Genomic DNA, 21,872 nt, shown 5'->3' with positions numbered 1-21,872 from the left:
TTTGATCATAGGCTGTTCTTTCTGTTTCTCCTCCAATATTAGGATTGCAACGTGTAAACAGAACTCTGCACCGTTGCTTGCGTATAGCAGTAAACCGATTGACTCGGTGAACAATTACGTGGAAAAAGCTCACAGTTTCTCCGTTGTGAAAAGAAGAAGCCAAAATTTGCGGTTACTCGAATTATATACTTTATATATTATATACTAATACGATTCGAGGGATCAAAGCAATCCAGTCCTGCAGCAGGACTAATAAGTCGTGAACCGTTTTAGTTACTGTCAAAAGCCGACTACAAACACAATGCAAAAACTTCTGCTGGCAGCTATTACCGCTAACAGAAAAGTGAATATTTGCTTACATTGTGGATGTTCTTCTTTCAGCACTGACTGTTTGTTGAACTAACATCAAAGAGGTGAATATCAATGATCATTAACCTTCTTTAAAAATAAGTTGAATAAGTTCTTTTGAATTCAGGTTCAAAACTCACTACAATAACGTGCTAACTGTAATTCACTGTTTTTTCTTATTTCGGCCAAACGGCATTCGGCCAAATGGCATTCGGCCAAATGACCCTTTCGGCCAAATGGCGTTCGGCCAAACGGCATTCGGCCAAATGACCCAGAACCATTTGCTTGCAGTATTTCCAGAGTGCGTCGTAGAAGCCAAAGCAATAGGAAACAAAAACTCCTTTTGTCGTGGCATCGTGTCTGATTCATTTTGTGTGAGTGCGAGAAGATATACGTGTTCAGTCGAGGATGGATAACCAACTGGTGAGCTCGTTTCATGTTTTTAACAACGCATTTTTTTTTATCGTCGCAACGTAACATTAGTGTAATTTTCAAAAAAAATGTGAACGGTTCGTCACTTCAAGTGTCGGCATTAACCCTTATTATTATACACAGCTTATTTTCTTTCTAATAACTAAAAATAACTTTTGAACAGCTAAATATTTTGAATGTCGACGTATTTCTTCAAACTTCTACTAATATATTGTCATCACGAGACAAAAATGCAACACAAGTTTTAAGTAAAAATCGTATATTTTCTTCCTATCCATGATTCGCATCACCCCAAACTGACTCCCAGATCTTTGCCCTCTCTCACTAATAAACACCCTTCCCGTGGTGATTGTAGAGATGCAGAGGTATTCTCAGTCTCTAGAAGCAACAATCATTACATCCTAACATCCTTCCCCATCCCAATTGACTGTAAGGACTTGGCCGGCGCCGTTATTGATCAATAACATGCGATTTGCTAAAATTGCACTTCGAGAGTAATTGGAAACTCCCATTCCTTATTCATTTGGATCGCAGTGCAATTCTTACCAGTTACGACCAATCACGGAGTAGCAACCATTGACATGTACAGTCAGTCTATGCTATGCTATGCAAATTTGCTAGCAGTATTTCCAGGGACAGCCGCCCAAATCACAAAGTCTAGACTATTCGTAGCACCTGTTTCCAGCAAAGCCTTCCTTACCGATACACCTGGAGATCACCACAGCAGACAGAATTACAAAACGACCACGTTCTGATTAATGGACCAGACTTTTCCGACATTACCGACGTCAGGACCTAACGTGGCCCTAATATCGACTCTGAGTACTATCTGGTGATGGTTACACTGCGCCAAAATTTATCCGTCGTTAACAACGTACTGTACCGACGGCTGCCCTGGTATAACCTAGAGCGGCTTAAGCAACCGGATGTCGCCGCATCTCGAGACTACATTACCGGAAGAGGGTGAACTGGATGAAGCACCTCTTGAGGACTGTTGGAGAATAGTGGAAGCAGCCATCCACGTTGCATCTAAGAGTAACGACGAAGTCGACGGAATGAATGGTTCAACGAGGGATGTAGGCAGATTCTGGAGGAGAATAATGCAGCGCGAGTCTTCATGCTGCAGCAAGGGATCCGGCAGAACGTGGAACGTTATAGACGGAAACGGCTATAGCAGACCCGTCTCTTTCGGGAGAAACGACGCCGCCTGGAGGAGACGGAGAGCGAGGAGATGGAACAGCTGTGCCAATCTCAAGAAACACGGAAGCTCTATCAGACGCTCTACGCATCCCGCAACGGCTTCGTGCCGCGAGCCGAGATATGCAGGGGTAAGGATGGGAGTATTTTGACGGACGAACGGTAAGTGAAAGGTGGAAGCAGCACTTCGACGAACACCTGAATGTCGCTGAGAGCACAAGCAATGAAGGTCAAAACAACGTAAGTAATGCCTTCGTCAATACTGCAGACGATGGAAACCAATCACTTTGAAGGAGGTTAAGGATGTCGTTTGCCAGCTCAAGAACAATAAAGGTTGCTAGTTAGGATGGTATCGAAGCTGAACTCATAAAGATGAGCCGGAGGAGTGGAAAGAAAAGGTAATATGCCCCATCTACGAGAAAGGCGACAAGGTAGATTGTAAGAACTTTCGAGCGATCACCATTCTAAATGTGACCTACAAAGTATTATCCCAGATTATCTTCTGCCGTCTGTCAGCTGTAGTAAACGAGTTTGTCAGAAGTTATCAAGCCGACTTCGTTGACAACAACGGACCAGATCTTTAGTGTACGGCAAATATTCCAAAAATTTCGTGAATACCAGGTCCCACCTTTCCATCGATTTCAAGGCGGCATACGTGGTATCGACCGCGTAGAGTAATGGAAAATCATGGACGAGAACAGCTTTCTCTGGAAGCTCACGAGACTGATAACAGCAACGATGGAAGGTGTGCAAAATTGTATGAAGGTTTCAGGCGAACACTCCAGTTCGTTTGAATCCCGCCGTGGACTACGACAAGGTGATGGACTTTCGTGCCAGTTGTTGCGCCAGAAGGTGTTATGCTGAGAGCCGGGCTCAACAGCCGGGGTACGATTTTTACGAGATCCAGTCAATTTGTTTGCTTCGCGGGTGATATGGACATTGTCGACCAAACGCCTGAAACGCGAGGCAGCAAAAGTTGGACTGGTGGTAAATGCGATCAATACAAAGTACATGCTAGTTTAGTGGAGCCGAGTGCGACAGGGCTCGCCTTGGTAGCAGTGGGTGGTCTACGAGTTCGTCTTCCTTGGATACTTGCTGGCGGCTGACAATAACGTTAGCCGTGACATCATCAGTGGAAGTAGAGCCTACTATGGCCTCTACAAGAAGCTGCGGTCAAAAACGATTCACACCTGCACCAAATGTACCATATACAAAGCGCTCATAAGGCCGGTAGTCTTCTACGGGCATGAAACGTGGACGATGCTAGAGAAGGAGCTGTAAGCACTCGAATTCTTCGATCGTCGGGTGCTTATGTCAATCTTTGGTGGTGTGCAGGAGAACTTTGTGTGGCGGCTAAGGATGAACCACGAGCTCGCTGCGCTCTACGGTGAACCTAGCATCCTGAAGGTAGCAAAAGCTGGAAGAATGTGTTGGGTGGGGCATGTTGTAAGAATGCCGGACAACGACCCTGCAAAAATGGTGTTCGCTTCCGATCCGGTAGGTACAAGAAGGCGAGGAGCACAGCAGGAATGGTGGGCTGACCAGGTACTGCAATATTTGGCGAGTGTGGGCCGTAGTCGACGATAGAGAGAGGCAGCTGCGAACCGAGTTGTATGGCGGAATTTTTACCGCGGTTTTATTGTAAAAACAATGTATTACAAATAAATGATTATGAACAGTATTTTAAAGATTTTATTTTTTCTTCAGAATCTCATCTAGTGATTAATTCTCATGGAATCTCTCCAGGAACTTTCGCAACGAATTTCTCAAAAAAAAAAAAAAGTTCTGGATATCTCTAAAAAAACTGGAACTGAAACAAAAAAAAAAATACAAAGAATACCTCAGAGATTCTAAAAGGAATTCCTTCATATATTATTTCTGTTATTCCATCGAGCAAGAACTCCACGACTCCCGTTTAAAACATGTTGAAATAGTCAACCAGAAAACACTCCAGATGTCTCCAAGGATTTCTCAGGATTTTCAACAAAATTGTCCTTCAGAAATTCTTTAAGATTTAAACTAGAAATTTCTCTAAGGATACCTTTACGAATTCCTCGAAAGATTGCTCCTAAGATTTTTTTGGATAGGTCATCCAATAATTCAAAGAGATTTCTCAAGAAAGTTTTCAAAAAAAAAAAAATCTTCCTGGAGTTTGCTTTGTATTTTTCCACGGAAATGTGTATGAACTTTTCCAGAAAGCTGAGACATTGCTGTAAATTCTAGCAAATTTTAGGGTAACTTCTGTTGAAACTAGTGTAAGTTATTACAAAAAAGTGACCATGCTACAATGTGTAGAAAGGATCGGAGGGTTCCTTGAAAAAACAAGAGTGTTGTGCTAACTAGTGTGGAACCCTAAATGAACTTTTGAATATTCCATGGAGATTTCTAGAGTAATACATTGAAAAATGCTTGGAGGAACTCCAATAATCTTTGGATTCAATGCTGGAGAAATTCATAAAAAAATCTAGGGAAACTAAACAATGAAATACAGGTTGAATTTAATATTTAAAATGTTCTTATCCCTTAAAATCCCGAGACGAACTTTTTAAATGGCGACTATTCGGAGACTAGTAGGTCAAATAATTTGAAACAAGTTTTGAAGTGAATGCGATTAGTTGGTCTTATTATCTTTGTGTGAAACATCCCCCCTGACCCCTCCCCTTTTTCTAGGTAACGGAAAGAGCGTGGACACGAGGGGTTCAAGATTGGCCCTGACCCCTCAGGGGGGATCTCATCCAATGATAATAATACCAACTTAACGCATTCACTTCAAAACTTATTTCAAATTTATTGACCTACTAGTCTCCGAATAGTCGCCATTTAAAAAATCAAGGTTCTTCTCGTCTCGTCTCGGGTTACTCGAAAACTCCCTGAAGCATGTTCTGGGGAAATTCCTTCAAGCATCCATCATAGAATTACTGAGGATTTTCAAGAGGAATTTATTGAAGAATTTCTGAAGAGAACCCTGTATTAGTTCCTGATAGTGTTTTAGATGAAATCCCTGGAGAAACCACTAGGATAAAGCTTGTCTTGAGAAATATGAGAAGAAATTTGGCATCATAATTATCTGCAACCAAGATGAGGAAAAAAGAGACTTTAGATACCATTCTGGTTAAAATAATGACTTGAGAGACCTTTCATTAAAAATAGAGTCTTTTTGGAGACTTGCATAAAATAAAGACCAATTCTAAAATGAAACCTGCTATCAGCCTTAGATATGTTTATTCTTCACTCATTAAGAATATAGAAATCGAAAACGTTGATCATGTTTTGGTAAGTCGATAAAATTTCATACTTGAAGATCCTTTTCACTGAACAGCTTCAATAGCGGTTTGATAGCGGCGCTGCCAAATGTTTTTATTTTTTATTTTTATGATTGAAGAGAAGTTTCTTACAAACAATGATGGCTCTGGGTTTTGATGCAAAAATCTTTTGACATGAACATATTCTACCATGAACTACTGGCTCAGAATAGAATATAAAATATAAATATTAAATTCCATGATAATTCCAGGTTTTCTAGGTTTTTCCAGATAATGGACACCCTATCCATATTGTTGAAATGCTTCAATATGACTCATGGATTTTTCAATCTCTAATCTCTTGATACCATAAAATACCACTCGCCCCCGCACTTTTTCACTCTAACGCGAACGACGCTCGACATGTTTGATCCTGCCCTCGTCGCCCTCCCCCGCAGGAGCAAGCAACAAGGTCGAAGGATCAAACACTACTCTACCCCTTGAAAAAAGAGTAATTCATCAATAACTTTGTTACTTCGAAAGATAGCGTGATGATATGTTCAGCGGGTTTTCTTATGACAAACAACTTTGTAGAAAACACAAAAAATGTTTAAAATCTTGGGAAAAAGTTATGATAAAATATATGATTTTTAGGGGCCATTCACATATAACGGTATATATCTCATAAAGTGTAAGAAATAGAAAAATCGTGTCTTCGACAAAGTTGTTTCAAATTGCCAATTCTACAATTTTGCCGAAGACACCATTTGTCTATCTAAATGTTATGAAAAAATAATTTTTCTATCTCACTGCTAGGTGGATTGTAGTAGTGTTTGTTCCGTTGAATCTGTTGCATGCTCCTTTGAGGGCGAGTGGTGGAATCCGGTTCAATTGTGTCCAATTCGCGTTTTTTGAAAAAAAAAAAACGAAAACAAAGTGTGCGGGTGAAAAAAAAAAAGAATCGGCGCGTCAGTAGTGTTTGATCCGTTGAATCTGTTGCATGCTCCTTTGTGGGTGAGCGACAGAATCCGGATTGTGTCCGGTTCGCATAGTAACCGCACTATCGGTATCGATCATTCGTGTATCTGTTCACGTATTCATATCCAAACTCCCAGTGTTTTCTTGTGAAAGTGCAGAGGACTCCTCGGCTTCCATAAAGCAAGTAACACGTCAACATTTCCCTCCCATTCCCAAATTGACCTGCATTCGGACGCAGCTGGCGCCGGTATTGTTTGTTATAGTAATGAGAGCACCAGTATTTACACATTGAAGATGCTACTGATCCTGAGTAGCATCTGTTGGTTCCCTGTGTAAGTACAGCTGTTCTTGCAATAACGGAGTAGCAACTGCGGGCGGTCAATCATGCTCATGCTCACTGCTAGGTGGATTGATCATAAAAATTTTGCGTTAAAAGATGCGCTTTAATATATCAAGAAACTTCTCCGAATAAAGTATATCTGCACATGAAATCGAGAAAATAAAACACAGTGCAACGGAATCAATAAACGAAACAAATCTATTATGACGACATTTTACGATAACAATTACCTACATCGAAAAGGTACTAAACAATAATCAACAAAACAATTGCCCGATATTGCACACTCGGGTGCCATAAAGAAAAAAAAGCATCCTTTTCGTGCTGCTTATCGGGAAAGGTCCAACATAGCGCAGCACATATCGCAAACTGCTGCACGTGCGTAATTGTTTAATACTTTTATATGACCAGAGTCCACATACTTCCGGCCTTCCTCTATGCCAGTCAGTGGTCCTCTCCATGCGAACCCTAACGTGAATAAATAGGACCCCACCAAAGCGGAATAAAATCGGTTATAATAGTTTAATGGTTTAATTATTCTCCCAGAACGCAAGGCGATTACACGCTTAGTTAAACGTCGATGACAGTGCTGCGGCTGTTCCTGCCATTGTTGTTTGTTAGATGGCTGCAATAGTTTTCTGTTCGACTTCTTCGGATTTTAATGAATTAAACTCGTATGAAAATGGGTATTACATTGCTGAAAATTTAGCGTTTAACATACAAAATTTCTCAAAACTTCGGGATGTGAGAAATTTTTAAATATCTCGTATCCAAAATCTTTAATTTTTACGTCCCAAAAATACCGAAAAACACTAAATAACAACGAGAACCATTAAAAAATATAAGTTAAAACAATTAAATTGAACGGTTCAAATCCAGTGAGTTTGAAGGACAAAAACTGGACCCTAGAAAAAAATGTCCCTACTTCTAGTAACATGTCTCCCTCTGATTTTGATTTTCTAACTGAACAATTGAATCAAATAATGGATGCAATATTCAAAACCACCACAATGACCGAAGCAGTCTAAGTCAGTGTAAAATTTACCAATAAAATTGTTATTGGATTTCGTTTCTCTAATGGGTTCAAATATTTTTTTAAATATTTTGAATTGGAATGCTTGCTCTTTGAAAGGCAAAGTTGACAAGCTGTTTCTAACAGCTAATTACATACATAGAGCAGTTATTACTACTTATTTCAAATTATTATTTGAAAGCTGGATCAAACCTAAAAAGAGATCCCAACTTTTTTGTTTATTGTAATGATCGACTGGATGGAGCAATTTATGAGAAGTTTATGCTTGAAATGATACTAATAAACGAGCTCAAAAATTAACGTTGGGAGCTTTTACCGAAACTTTATCAACATCCGCTCTGAAACACTACACATAGTAAAATCGAATCTTTCTGCAAGTAGATATATCTATTTCCTACTAAGTCAATATGCAATATATGTCTGTTCGTTTGTGAAGCTCCGTTCCGACGGCGCTGTCTGACATGTTAATGAGCTTCAATTATCACTTCAAAGCCCTGCCCATTTTCGCATCGATCAATCAAGCCAATCGAACATCCCCATAGCTGCTAATGAAAATCCATCCATCAGACAACTGTAGACTCAACCCGCGGCATCAAACTCTTCAGACAGGTTTGTTTTACGGTTATTATGAGAAAATGAACCATGCGTCTCCATCCCACTTCATATTGCAGTCTACCAGTCATCCTAAGTCGACGTGGTTCTGAGCACGAAACAAACAACCGAGCTTCCGCACCGAGCACCGATTGCTAATGAAATTCCCTCGCAGTAGAGTAAACACACACACAAACACCGTCTAATCAGCGCGAATAAATCTCGACGCCGAACTTAATCAATTCATTATACTGTTAATTTGTCACCTTCTTGCCGCGAAAGTACCGCATTTTGTACGCGCAACGATTGCCCTGAGGCACACACACACCTTTGAACATGCCTTTTACGTTTTACCTGCGGCACTTCCATTTCGTACGCTCCACTCAAAGTGCCAGGGGAAACATGTTTAGCACACGTAAACACATCAAATCACTCACTTGCTCACGTCGTCTTTGCTCATGTGGGATATTTTGTTCCGGAAGCGCCTTCGAGTGGAATAAGATACATTAGCATGCGACTGGAGGTGCCTTCCCCAGTGGGTGCGCGTGACATTACGATGTGATGTGGAACCCATATAGGAGCCAGCCACACCATTGAGCACTTATCGAGGAAGTGGAAGCGAATGTGTAAGGATTCAGGGAAATTTTCCTCGAGTGGGGACATGTGGTGATTCGACAGCCGCCAGACTGAGCACGCTTTCCTATGAGACGACGAGGAATGCGTTTGCAGCATACCAAGAACTTCATGATTCATTTTGATGGTTTCCGCTTTCTTCGTTCGAGGCGGAATGATGTTGTTTTTTTTTCAGCGATTGCTCGCTGATAATTTCAAGTAAATGCGGTTGCAAGCGGATAATAACATTTTTGCCTCTCTCGTACACCAAAGTGCACCAAAAGACTAGATGTTTAGTACAAAACTAATATCGGATAGAGGCTCTGAGGGTCAAATAAGTACCGTTTTGATTCAAATTCCGAACACTTAAGGCCAACAGTGACTTCAAATACATCTGATGGGCATAAATTAGCTGATATTTGTAATTTTTTTACTTTCGGCGCTAACTGTTAGCTGTTAGCTGTTGGGTGAGCCGATGAAAACGTTTATTTAAACCTGCTTAGTATTGTTTTTACGTAAAAGTATGGATCAACATTATGATTCAAATGCCGAACGCTGTCTTCTGTCTCATATTCCGAACACCTTGATTCAAATTCCGAACAGCACGAATAAATGGTATTCTAGTTTTACTGACCTCGAACTAGAAAATTATACTACTCCCGAGGTATAAAATAGATATGAAGATGTTAAATTTGAATAGCAATTGCAATTTGAATCGAACTGATTTTGTAGAAGGTGATCAATCTCTCGACACGTACCATATGTGGCTATCATATCGAATTTGTCCTACCTTCGCTATAGGCAGTCTCCTGAAACCGTAACGCGTTGTTATTGCTACACTGCTGGCCGATGTAGTGCCTAGGTCGGTCAATCAAAACCGGTGGGAGATAGCCCTGTTGCCCCGACGACTTAAGCCAATGATCCACAACGGACTACTTAGAGTAGTTTCCGAGGGTGAAATTATCCTACTCCGATTAAAAACTCTCCAGTGGTGTAAGGTCCTCCGATACCGAACCGATGCTGAATACCAAGGCCGTGTGAGTCCAGCGGAGGATAAGGCAGCTGCGAACCGAGTGAAATAGTTGATTTATTGTAATTTAAATGTTGTACCAATGAATAAATGAGAAGACGTAGCACTCGCCAAGATGGTTGTGCACGATGGTGATTTAATGGTGGTCCAAAAACAATGTAGGTTCATATCGAAATTACTATGGAGAAATTTTGAGAAATGTTCCAAATACGTTTGTACTGTAATGTACACAGCAAAAGTTTTGAATATTAAGCAGCACGCAATTCGGACAAAGACGGAATATTGTGACAGGCATTTGAAAATTACATGCTATAGCCAACAGCTGAAACGAATCTGATCATCTGTCAACCAATCAGGGCCCTTCCAACTATATTTCAGTTAAATCCGCTGGAAATTTACATGAATCTGCCACAAAATAACCTCAGCCACGCTAGACAATCAGGCGATCAAGAGGACGCTCCGCATTATTGACTGCTCTTTCATACACTTCAGGATGAACCCGCCAACCTTCGAAAAAACTCTGCGGTAGATTGTATTGCGGTAGAAAGTGTTTAACTTTCATCAATCATCTGCTAATAAGGCTAGCTAGACATTTGAATACCGTACAGAACTTTTTTTTATTTTTTTCTCATAGTTCGGTAGCTATTTATAGCTCATTTTCGAACTAGCAGCAATGTAATTTAATATCGCATATAAATATATATCATATATGATGAAGGCCTTTTGTTACATTCAACTCGCTTTAAGTTTACAGATTTCATTCATACTGTGTAAGTACAAACTCATCATCCCATAGTGAAACCACATTCTTCAAACTTTAACGAAGAATATTGCGGAAGAAACAAAATCCTGTTAAGCTAATTTGGTTTGGATTTTTAGTAGATGTTTGCAGGGCTATAATCCTATGCGAAGCTAAATAATAGCAAACAAACTCATGAATATCCCTTCTCTTATCCGTCAGATTGCATAAGTCTCTTCAGAAAAAATAATTTATTACGGTTTGAAGAATGAGTTTTCACTATAGGATTATAAGTTTGTACTTACATTTCAGTACTTATTCAGTACTTACGTGTTTGGAACATTTTTTAAAAAATCTCCATAGTAGTTTCCTTATAAACCTATCTTGTCTTTGAGCCACCTTTAAACCACCAGCTAGAAAGCTGATAATTTCACAGCAAACTTTTTAAATAGTAACAATTGTAAGGAAGATATGGGTGATTGAATTTTCAAACTGTTTTAAATTTTGAACCACCCTATTGTGCATCTTTTTGAGGTAGGACTACGTCTTTCTTCTCTATACAGGAGTGAAATTGGGATTTCAAAAGCGTTCCCGACCAGAACGACATAAAAGATCATAACACATTCCTATCAGCAGCAGTTAAAAATTACAGAATTTGATATAATTTTGTTATCAAGATGGCTTTTTTATCAACTTGTTATATTTTTGTAGATTTGTTGCATATGGCATCCGATGTTATTAACAATAACATAATTTGCAATAATTTTGTTATTCTGTAACACCCTTGCAACACATTCTGTAATAATTTTGTTATAATTATAATAGAATGTGTTTTACTTTAGTTAGTTTGGTGCAAATTTTGTTAGAATTTTTATTATTTTTACTACTAACGGTACATGTTTTATAACAACTGGTGATATAAAAAAATCACATCAGGGGAACACATTCTGTTATAATCTTCTTTCTTCCATCTGATCGGGTTGGCATGAAATATTTTTAACGTTTATAACTTTTTGCTGGCCAAACGAAATTCCTTGATTAGCACCTCAATCGAAAAATAAGGCATCAAAGGTTCATGTCATTTACTTACTGAATCCCACATACCTATCCAAATAGTTTAATAACTGTTTTGAAAGAGAACGTTGATTTCAAGCAAATCTATAAATGGGGGTGTTAGAGAAAAGTTGACGTCATTTACTTCTCACTCTCCACTTGGATCGCATCTCAGCAGGCAACAGATCGGCTTGCTTCTCAGGCACAGGCATCAAAAGCGAAGCATCGATCAGGGCCAACCAATGGTAAAAATAAAATTTTGTTTGATTTTTTAATGAATATTCACATAAAACAGGGCTATTGCGTACAGGCCATTCTTACGATCGGGCAAGTTCGGACAGGTGATATTTGATATATTAGTTTTAGTTTAAAATAATAATGAACATTCTTGAGGTTTATCAAATGTAGCCTTACTTAAATATTTGTTATATACATTGCTTATGTATTTTCTATTCGCAAACATGCCCTAAGCGTCAAACCATTTCGGTCGAATGGATATTTAGGTACATGATTTCTTCAGAAAAGTGCATCGATATTTTATGCTGAAAATAATTGCTTAAGATGCCAAAATTCCAAAGCCCACTATTTTTGAAAAACTCACAAACTTTCAATAAATTTTGTTCAAAATATTTGTTGGTTTATGTAAGTTTTTCTGTATATCGCCTATGCCTATGCCATATGTTAGTACTGGCAACCCTTCCGAGTTCGCTGGACTGAAGTTAGCAGCGATACATTCCATCCGTCATTATGACTGTTCAGGAGATGTATCAGAAGATGGAACAATATTCGACAAGAAAAGACAAAACGCACGTTATTTCTTACCTTAAAGTAATAATTAATTTGAATACTATTGTTACTCCAAAAAATTAGTAAATAACATTTTTTTTAAGTCCTATTTCGTTAGCGAATGCAGTTCGCTATACTTCAACCTAAATTGTTTGTTTTAAGAACGAAGAAACGATAAAGCACTGAATTTCTTGAAGTTTTGTTCGAGAACAGTGTAATAACACTGTGCTGACAAAAACCGTGTCTCTGTTCTCGAACAAAACATTAAATTCCGTAATAAATTTTTAGTATAAACAATTTGTATAGGGCAATTGATAAATTCTCACCGCTAACGAAATAGAACGGCAAATATGTCTCGATTGGAGTCAAAATCACAAATGATTTCCATAGATGTATCCGGAACTGATCAGCAAAAAAATTATCACCAGCAAATGTTAGAACCGTTGAAATGTCTTTGCACTTCGTCGAAACGTAAAGTTTGACCAGGAAGATTGAGAATTTCAACGGTTCTAACATTTGGCAGGTGATAAACTTTTTGCTGATTAATTCCAGATACATCTATGGAAATCATTTGTGATTTTGACTCCAATCGAGACAAATTTTGATTTTATTATGCAAAGTAGGAGTTTATCAAATAAAAAAGTTTCAAATAATTATGAATATTCTTGAAATTAGCTATGTCAAACCATGTACAGCTTCCCCAAGGTTGGAAGTTATTCTTACCGCGTGTATGAAGTACTCGTAGCATATGGTCAGCCAATGATTCCAAAACGCAAACTTGTCGAAATGTATAGATGCATTTACTCTAATTTTGTCGAAGGAATCATATACATACTTAAATTGGTTCCGGGTCATTTGGCCGGATTCCATTTGGCCGAATACCGTTTAGCCGAACGCCATTTGGCCAGCAGAAGTTTTTGCATTGTATTTGCAGTCAGCTTTTGACAGCAACTAAAATGGTTCACGAATTATTAGTCCTGCTGCAGGACTGGATTGCTTCGACCTCTCGAATCGTATTATGTAAATTATTTCATAATTCTAGTAACCGTAAATTTTGGCTTCTTCTTTTCATAACGGAGAAACTATGAGCTTTTTCCACGTAATTGTTCACCGAGTCAATCGGTTTACTGCTATACGCAAGCAATGGTGCAGAGCTCAGTTCACACGTTGCAGTCCTAATATTGGAGGAGAAACAGAAATAATAGCCTTTGATCAAAAGAAGGAAAATCTCTTATGACAATTTAAGCAAGTGCTATGCAAACTATTTTTATATTAATATAACTACAAAGAACTGTCGAAGATTTAAAGAAGGTAAAATTCCCAATTTAAATATAAGCTGAATTATTGCCAACAGTAACAAAACCAGTATAACTCTAAAGAATGGCCTATGCTTAAAAGAAGGAAAATCTTATGAAATCATTAAAAAACTGGAACCCTATCATACCATTGATAGCCCCAGATGAAATAACCATGAGCTTAGAGTCTTGATGCAATGAGTGGAGTTCACAACTTCGTTCTAAAATAACGGGTTAATTTTACCATCCTCTTGGAGCTCTTATATAGTGACAAACATGACGTCCCGTCACATCACTAGTGTCAATTAATTAGCTGATCAATTATTTGGCAACACCCAAGAATGTTACACATAAGTGTTGTAGTAATTTGATATTTTTTGTTCGTAATTCGGCCAAACGGCATTCGGCCAAACGACCCGTTCGGCCAAATGGCATTTAGCCAAACAGCGTTCGGCCAAATGGCCGGGCACCCAAGCAAATTTGAGATAAACCTCTGATATTGTCAATAATCAGAATTTGAACAAGACCGTAGGTACAAAAATGTTAAGGTGCTGTGCGTTGCTAGTTTGAAAATTTGCTCGACTTTTCAGAGCTTAGAGTGTTGTATGGTTGTTACACGACATACGAAGGCAAAAAACGCCAACTGCAAGCCTTTCAAGAACACTTAGCATAAAATCAGGCCGTATCCTTCGTGGAACACTATTTCAGAAACAATTAGAAGAATGTACAAAAACCGCTTCCTAGCATAAGCATAAGCATAAGCATAGATGACCGTACAATTCGTAGTTGCTACTCCGTGATTGACCAGAACAATCGAAGTTGCACAGGGAATTAATGAATGGGGCTTGGGATTAGCTTACCATTCTTCAATGTGCACAAATCGAGAGCTCAAATTTAAAAGTCAATAACGGCGCCGGCCACGTCCTTACGGTCATCGGGGAATGGAAGGAATGTTAGTGTGACTACCGTTGTTACTAGAGACCGAGATCACCTCTGCATCTCCACGGTTGTCATGGAGAGGATATTGGGTTAGTGGGATAAGGTAAAGATCTGGGAGTCACCAATGTTTGGTGATGCGAGCCATGATATAATCACGCCTAACCGGATTCGCGAAATAATTCGATAATCGCCTTTAACTCCGAACAAGTGTTCGTCACTCGCCCACGCAAGAGCAAGCGACGCGATCAATAGATCAAACACTACTAGCGATCCGCGGCGCTTTTTCATTTCTCTGAGCGAACGACGCGCGACAAGTTTGATCCTGCCCCCATCGCCCGCCCCCGCAGGAGCAAGCGTCAAGGTCGAAGGATCAAACACTACTCTATTCAAAAGATGTTTTTACCAATGACGAAAACTGAAAATCACATGTACATATTTTAAATTATATGAAACAGGAATAATGCCGACACCTGTAGTGACGAACCATACATAGTTTGTTTGAAAATTACATATGAGTACCACTGTGCATCTTGTCTCGATATGGTACAAGTTTTAAAAAATACGTCAACATTCACAATGTCGAACAATTCAAAAGATAATTTTTAATAACGTATAAAAGAGACAAATATATGTATATTGAAATTGTACAAGAAAAAAACACAATGCCGACACTTATAGTGACGAACCATACAAAGTTTGTTTTAAAATTACTCAAAAGTTACGCTTTCAAGAAAATATGTGTTATCACAAGAATGAAACGAACTCACCAGTTGGTAATCCATCCTCGACTGAACACAAAACTGACACTGACAGCAAAACTTCTTGGCGTCCCGAAAACAAACCGTCTTGCTTGTGCCCTCCAAACACCTACCCAGCAAGACGCTCCAAAACAAAAAAAAAAATCTTAGGAGCCGAAAACACGCGCGAAACCGTGAGCCAAATCTATCGGACGACGCAAAACCGAACTGCCCCGCTTGGGCTTCACGAAGCACTACCCAGCAGGACGCTTGGAAACAGGAAAATAAAAAAAAAAAAATTCCGGCGACGAAAACATGCGCGAAACCGTGAGCCAAATCTATCGGACGACGCAAAACCGAACTGTCCTGCTTGGGCTTCACGAAGCACTACCCAGCAAGACGCTTGAAAACAGGAAAAAAAAATCTCCGGCGACGAAAACATGCGCGAAACCGTGAGCCAAATCTATCGGACGACGCAAAACTGAACTGTCCTGCTTGGGCTTCACGAAGCACTACCCAGCAAGACGCTTGAAAACAGGAAAAAAAAATCTCCGGCGACGAAAACATGCGCGAAACCGTGAGCCAAATCTATCGGACGACGCAAAACCGAACTGTCCTGCTTGGGCTTCACGAAGCACTACCAATGTACAAAAACCGCTTCCTGAGTCAAAACAGCAAATTGAATCTAATTTTCTCTAAAAACAGCTCTCTTTCCACCCCATTGCTAATTATTCTCGAAAGAAACCGACGCAATGCAGCGATCAGTTAAGTGGATGTTAATTACCCGCCTTGCTTTTTCACCTATACCCAAACCAAATCCAGCCTCCAGATGTTCTGTTAGACGCATGGGCAGCTAAGAGCATAATTGTCCTATAAGAGTGATCGAACCAATACCTTATTCTGTCGTACAATTATTGTTTTAATGTATACTTTACTATGTGTATAAACATTGACACACTTCGTTTAGAAAAGTGGAAAAATATTAAGTTTATGCAGTTAAATATTGAAAAATAAAACGTTTATTGTGTTCAATGCATACAGAAATGTACTAGGAAATTTTGAACATTTGTGTGAAAAGACAATCTTCGAATTATGAACGATTTATCAACTTTTCCCGAATGGGACAGTTATGCTTTTATGGATATCCGGGCAGCAATGAGCAAAAACGTTATTTCCAGCAAATGGTGCTGACATGCTAATTTGAGCGACAAAAAAAAAACAGTTCTGGGAACTGTAATCTATCCGTCGCCTCCAGTCAGTGTCACATCGTCACCGATTTACAGTTGATTTGCTCTCACTTCTATTTTTTGTTAGAACCATCCCGAAGTTAGTCCTTCTCCGTAGGAACCCAACATCATCATCATCGCATCGCATCGCTCTGTTTTGACACCCAGTGTCAAGGTTTGTTTTTGTTCCATTATCGGAATTCTCCGCGGCTCCGGATGAGGGTTCTACGTTTTACGCATTGCGTAGCTAGCAGTTGTTTGTATTTTCGACGAGTTTTTATTGTTCCACGTAATGCTGCGCGAGAGCACGAGCTCTTCAAGCGACGGATGTCTGTCACTTGCCTCCGGCCTCCGGATAACTAAATTGAAATGGAAATGAGCTACCAGCTATCCTCCTTCTGTAACGGATCTAGGGGGAATGGTGACAGTAGTACCAGGGGAGGGTGTCACAGAACGATTTCTGGAATAGAATTTTTTTTAATCACTAGTTGTCCATCGCAATTACAATGAAATGTCACAGCAAATTGCTTCAACTACATGTGCATGACAGTTGGGGCAACTTTGCGCCACATCGTTTTGCCATATCCCCAAAATAGGAACCAAGTTATTCAATCACTGGAAAAGTAGTCAACTGTTGAAAAACTCTGCTGCCATTCCTTCCCCCTGAATAATATATATCTCCCGAACGACTCTACCTCAAACCGATTTCCCATTCCCACCCGAAAACAATTTGCCGGTGTTCGAATAATCCAAGCGTAACCAGCACAACCAGTATACTAGTAGCCAAGGTTGGAGCAAGCAATAGAAGCACCGAAAATCCATTTTCAGCTTTAACGAGTTGTGAGAAAACTCCGGTGAGTTATGCAAATCTTTCTCTCTCTCTCCCTGCCCCCAATTGGCGTTCACCACCCAAACACGCACTCCCACGCGCCACTTATTTTGGAGAATCCTCCAGTGGGAGGGCTTCAGATGCTAGGGAATAGGATGTGGCTTAATTTCCAAAAGTTCTTAAGAGCAAGCGATTTTTCTACAGTTCCAAAAAAGTTGATCTTATTTTTCTATTGTAAAGAGGAAATTTTTTGGCTGAATCTACGTAGTAGAGTAGAGAATCATAAGTAAAATAAGTTATGATTTCAGACAAATATAATATTCTGTAAACTTTTTCAAAACTTTTTATTATGCGAATGATAATAGAAGCTTAAAAATTCGTTGAAAAATAATAAAGTTATGTTTTAGTGAAGGATTTTATAACTTGAAAATTCACCTTCAAATTGTTTGCGTCACTTCTAAATTCAAATATTTTGGCTCAAACTTTGAAGTTTCTCTATTCATGTAATTTGAATTCAGAAATGCAGACTGATATTTGATTTCGAAAAAATTCGAAACATAAGCCGCACCCTACTGAGGAGCTTCAGATGTTGAACTCTGAACCGAACCGGAAAATCTCCAAGATGAGTGTGAAGAGTGTTATTTTCCGTTCGTCCGACCATCCATCCCCAGATCCCATTTTGGGGTTTGAGTCAGGTATCCAAATTTGCGGTGCTGCCACTTTGGGAAAGGTGTGCAAATGATGAACCGGAATGAACAGTTTCCTTTCGGTTCTGAGAATTTGGGACACCGAAGTGGGGCATGTATGTGTGTGTTTGAGTGTGACGATTCCGGCTGTTGATTGCTGATGGCGAATTCCAAGGTTTTACTTTCAGAAAGATATATGTGTAAATTATTGAGTGGAAATAAATTACTTGGCGTGTGAAATGGCGAGAAGAATCAACAGGTTTTAGATACTGGAGTGGAAAATAAACGCTTCTGTGGTTTTAGTGACTTGATAAGAAAACGACTGACACGTAAATTATTCATCTACATCTTAGAATTTTTAAATTCATTTGCAGAGCTTTTTTCCTGGTACCACAACAGCTAGTCCATATTGGTACAGCATACAATATGGCTGGTCTGATAATTCCTTCGAAGATCGAAAGCTTATTCGTAAGACAAAGTTTTGAATTTCTGTTAATAAGTGGAAAAAACATTTCATATATTCGTTACATTTGGCTTGAATGCTCTCAATGTGATTTATGAAAGCAAAATTTTTATCAAGCATGAACTCTAGATACTTAACTTCATCTGACCAATTTAATGGAACCCCTCTCATCGTGACAGGTTTGAAATTAATAGCTTTTAATATATCTGTGAATATTATTAGTTGAGTTTTGGATGTATTAGAAGAAATCTTCCATTTTTGCAAGTATGAAGAAAAAATATCCAAACTTTTTGCAATCGACCTCAGATGACACGCAGAGGACGAAGTTTGGCGGAGAGGCATCCGCAAACAAGGATTTTTGACATCCCTGAGGTAACTCAGGTAAGTAAGTCAGATGTGAAAATATTGTATAATATTGGTCCCAAAATGCTGCCTTGAGGAACACCAGCTCTTACAGGAAGTCTTTCAGATCTGGAGTTCTGATAATTAACCTGAAGTGTACAATTTGACAGATAATTTTGAATTATTTTAACAATGTATGTTGGAAAATTAAGGTTTTTTTTAATTTTACAATCAAACCTTCATGCCAAACACTGTCGAATGCTTTTTCTATGTCTAGAAGAGCAAGACCAGTAGAATCGCCTTCATATTTGTTGGAACGGATCAAATTTGTTACACGTAGAAGTTGATGAGTGGTCGAATGTCCATGGCGGAATCCGAACTGTTCATTTGCAAAAATTGAATTTTCGTTGATGTGGACCATCATTCTATTCAAAATGACCTTTTCAAAAAGTTAACTGATGAAAGAAAGCAAGTTGCTTGGACGATAGCTAGAAGCTTCTGCAGGATTTTTGTCTGATTTTAAAATAAGTACAACTTTGGCATTTTTCCGTTCGCCAGGAAAATATGCTAATTGAAAACATTTGTTAAATAAATCAACTAAGAATGATATGCTACTTTTTCTCGATTTCTTGATGAGGATTTAAAAAATTCCATCATCGCCAGGGGCTATCATATTGTTTTATATTTTTATATTACATTATATTTTATATTTTTAATAGTTCTTACTTCCTCAAAATCAGTCTCCCATAAATTTTTGAAAACGTTCTCTTGATTGAGAATATTTTCAAAGTCCTGAGAAACTTGATTTTCTATTGGACTAGTGAGTCCTAAATTAAAAATTGTGCGTGCTTTCAAACTGCATAGCAAGTTTTTGAGCTTTTTCACAATTAGTTAGTAATAATTTGTTTTCCTCTTTCAATGCCGGTATTGGCTTCTGAGGTTTTTTTAAAATTTTAGATAATTTCCAGAAGGGCTTAGAGCCAGGGTCCAATTGAGAAATCTTATTTTCAAAATTTTTGTTTCCTAATTGTGATTTGTTTCTGCAAATCCTGCCATATAATTTTCATAGCAGGATCGCGAGTGCGTTGGAATTGCCTTCTCTTCACATTTTTAAGACGGATCAAGAGTTTAAGATCATCGTCTATAATCACGGATTCAAATTTTACTTCACATTTTGGAATTGCAATGCTCCTGGCTTCAACAATGGAATTTGTTAAAGTTTCAAAAGCATTGTCAATATCAATTTTTGTTTGTAAAGAAATGTTGACATCAAGATTAGAATCAATATATGTTTCATATATATTCCAGTCGGCGCGAAAATAATTGAAAGTGGAGCTGATAGGATTGAGATCCGCCTCTAAGATAATTGAAATGTAACAGGGACATGATCAGAATCAAAATCAGCATGAGTAACTAATTGGCTACTAAGATGACTAGAGTCGATTAGGACCAAACCAATCGTAGATGGATTTCTAGAAGAGGAAAAAAATGTATGGCTCATGGTATGTAAATAAATGTATGGTATCAGGGTATTAAATTGAGAAATATCCTGAAGAGCATTCATCAAATAAAATTCTACCGTTAGAATTACTTTGAGAATTATTCCATGACCGATGTTTGACATTAAAGTCACCAATGAGAAATTTTGTATTGACTTATTGCGAGTCAATTTTCGCAAGTCAATTTGGAGCAAATTAACTTGCTGTCCAGAGCATTGAAATGGCAAATAGGCAGCTATGAAAAAGTATATATACCATATCAGCCATTCCATGGAAACCGATCTAGTGGGTCACCGAATTCCGTGAAAATTTGCTATTTTGTTCCTTATCCGAAATAAGGATACACGTATTTTTGGATTTTTTGATTAGGGTGACCATTTCCAAAATAGGGTGACCAGAAAAATCGCGATTTTGTAAAATTTTTATTTTTAAAATAATTATAACTTTTGAACCGTTCGACCGATTTTCAATCTTTTTGGAAGAAATGAAGGTTAGAGATTTTGACTTTTCAGGAAAAATATAAAATTTCACAAAAATTGTGTTTTTTTTACATGGAAAAACTCAATAGTTTCCGTTTTTTCGTGTTTTGAAGGCCTCGGGACCAAAGGGGCTATTGCTGTTCTCATTTTTTCTTGAATGTTGAGATATATATTTTTGAAAATAAAAAATCAGTCATTTTTCATCGGCACACACTGTTGATCTCAGCGCATTAAATTTTTAATGTTTAAAAAAAATCATAACTTTTGAACAGCTCAACAGATTTCCAATCTTTTTTTATGGAATGAAAGCTTAAGATTTCAACTTTTCAGAAATAATAGAGAAAAATAGAAAACTTTGGAAAGTTATTTTTTTTCATTGAAATATAAATTTTTATATTTTTTTTACGTTTAAACATATTTTTATCAGATTTTTCAAATTTGTCTGAAAAGTTGAAATTTTAAGCTTTCATTCCATAAAAAAAGATTGGAAATCGGTTAAGCTGTTCAAAAGTTATGATTTTTTTAAAATAAAAAATCTAATGCGCTCAGACCTACAGTGTGTGCCGAAGAAAAATGACTGATTTTTTATTTTCAAAAAAATATATCTCAAAAACTAAAAAACATACATCGCTGAAAATTTGACAGTAGACGTAAAAGTTTCTGAACTTTCAAGAAAAAATGAGAACAGCAATAGCCCCTTTGGTCCCGAGGCCTTCAAAACACAAAAAAAAACGGAAACTATTGAGTTTTTTTTATGTAAAAAACACACTTTTTGTGAAATTTTATATTTTTCCTGAAAAGTTAAAATCCTTAGCTTTCATTTCGCCCAAAAAGATTGAAAATCGGTCAAACAATTCGAAAGTTATAATTTTTTTAAAAATAAAAATTTAGCAAAATCGCGATTTTTTTTGGTCACTTTATTTTGGAAATGGTCACCCTAATAAAAAATCCAAAAATACGTGTATCCTTTTTTCGGATAAGGAACAAAATAGCAAA

The sequence above is a fragment of the Aedes aegypti genome, chromosome 3, assembly GCF_002204515.2.
Source record: "Aedes aegypti strain LVP_AGWG chromosome 3, AaegL5.0 Primary Assembly, whole genome shotgun sequence".
In the NCBI taxonomy this organism is placed as follows: Eukaryota; Metazoa; Arthropoda; class Insecta; order Diptera; family Culicidae; genus Aedes; species Aedes aegypti.
This window is presented reverse-complemented; position numbering follows the sequence as displayed.